We start from the raw sequence: 2,410 nt of genomic DNA, 5'->3' as shown, positions 1-2,410 counted from the left end.
GCAGCAGCCGCTGCGGCTGCCATCCCTCGCCACCACCGCCCAGCCCTGGCTGCAGTGGCAGCCGCCGCTCCTGGCAGCCTCCGCCGCGCCCGGCGCTCCGCCGCAGTAGTCGCTGCCCGACGCAACACCGCAGCAGCCGCTGCAGCTGCAGCAGCCACCGCCGGTCAGCTCCGGCCCCGCATCGATCGCACTGGTGGGGAGTTCCGCTCCACCAAGTCTGGTTCCCGTCCTCGCCGTCCCCGCTACCGGCTTGGTTGACCGAGTCGTTGTCTCAGCCGGTCTACACGATGGCCTCGGGGCTGCCGCATGTGCCGTCACAGCAGGCGCAGTACGGCGGGTCCTCCAGTGCCGCGGGTCCCTACGTTGGCCTCGACGCGACGCAGTTCCACGGGGGCCCCCCCTGTGATCATCGACACAGCGCCGCTGCTCCGCACCGCCGAGCCGTACCCCCGCGGCGGTCATACCGAGACGGCGCCATACCCCCACGGCGGTCATACCCAGACGGCGCCGCACTTCGCCACCTACGGCGGCACCGAGGACCCCCTCAACTGGCTTAATCAGTGTGACCAGTTCTTCCGGGGGCAATGTACGGTCGCGTCGGACCGCACCTGGCTCGCTTCCTATCACCTCCGAGGCGCCGCACAGACTTGGTATTACGCTCTCGAGCAGGACGAGGGTGGCATGCCTCCATGGGAGCGTTTTCGCGAGCTCTGCCTCCTTCGTTTCGGGGCCGATACGCCGGAGCCGGCTGGCGGAGTTGGGCCGTCTTCCCTTCACCTCTACGGTGTAGGACTTCACCGGCCGCTTTCAGGCCCTGGCGTGCCACGCACCCGGCGTGACGGCTCGCCAGCGGGCTGACCTCTTCGTCGGCGGGTCTGCAGATCATATCCGCGTGGACGTGGAGCTGCGGGGACCCCAGGACCTCCAGACGGCCATGTACTACGCCCACGCGTTCGAGCGCCGCGCGGTGGCCATCCAGTAGGCGTCACCGCCCCGGCCGCTGGGCCGCCACCCTGGCCAGACGTTCCAGCGCAGGGTCGTCCTGTTCAGGCGTCCGCGGCACCCCTCGCTGCGACCGCAGCGCGCCTGTTCCGCCGGCTCACACCGGCCGACCAACTCGAGCGTCGCCGCCAAGGGTTGTGCTTCAACTGCGACGAGCCCTACGCGCCCGGCCACGTCTATCCGCGACTCTTCTACCTGGAAGCTGCGGACTACATTGAGGAGGACGCCGCCGCAGCCGGGCTCGTCGACCTGCCCGCCCCAGCTGTCGCGGAGGTGTTTGGCGACAGTTGATCACCTCAAGGAGTTCGGCAAGCGCTTTCCCGCCTTCCAGCTCGAGGACGAGCTGTTTGTGCAGGCGGGGAGAAATGTTATGACCGGCATGTTAGGGGCTTAGCCCAGTTAGTTGTGGCCTAGTCTATCTTATCGTTATTAGGGGCTTAGCCCAATTATCGTTATTAGGGGCTTGGGAGTCAAGTAAACCTCTCTTTATAAGGAGAGGAGATGTATCAATCTAATCAAGCAAAGAAGCAATCATATTTGCTCGGCTTCCTTAGGGAGCCGGGAGACCTAACCCTAGCCGCTTCCTTCCCTGCGCCATCTCCCTCTCAGCCGCCGCCTCCTCGCGCACGACGGCGCCCAGCCGCCGGCGGCCGTGAGTTCGCCCACGACCAGCTCCCTCCTTCGCCTACAACCTCCGGCCTAGACCCGGTAGAACCCTAGTTTCTACCATTAGGACACGAGCTGACTGTAATCATCGTAATCTTGAAGTTTTCAAGGACCCAGATATAGATCTCAATGGTGGTTTGCTTTCAACTTTAGTGTGCACTAGAACACAAATAATTGAATGTTTCGTAGCCGGCTAGCCGCCTGTAGGCTATAGCACATGTTGTGAGAAACTGGGTGAACATATAGAGGTGCCACTTGACAGTGCAGTGGTTATACTCTGAGTGATCCTAATTGGGGTTTGAGTTTCTCCTGATGGTTCAGGTGATTAGTTTGAAACGGTGTAACTATTCTCAGATTAGATATGATCTATGTCAATCACAGTGCCAACCTGTCATTTCATGACATGCATTGTGTGGCACATTCTTTTGTGGTCAGTTTAGAGCTCTGAATTTCCCTGTAAGCAGACCAGGAAAGGCTCTGAATTGCTCACCTTCTATATGCAGGTGATAAAATTGACCCAAGTCACCCAACCCATCTGGTTACTGTCCACATTCAGTTTGAAAGACCCCCCTGCAGGAGGGAGTCGTCACTGCTGTTCCAATTTTGTCAGTTCTGTGAAATATTGTTAGGTGTTGCCTTTGTAGTTCGTACAATGAGCTAGGGATCCCATGAAGTTATTATGTAGAACGCGTCAAAAAGTTGTTATGTAGTGATGTCTGGGCATCTTATATACCCCCCCCCC

The sequence above is a fragment of the Triticum dicoccoides genome, chromosome 3B (genome assembly GCF_002162155.2).
Source record: "Triticum dicoccoides isolate Atlit2015 ecotype Zavitan chromosome 3B, WEW_v2.0, whole genome shotgun sequence".
Classification (NCBI taxonomy): Eukaryota; Viridiplantae; Streptophyta; class Magnoliopsida; order Poales; family Poaceae; genus Triticum; species Triticum dicoccoides.
The sequence above is the reverse complement of the archived record's forward strand: the minus strand, read 5'-3'. Positions refer to the sequence as shown.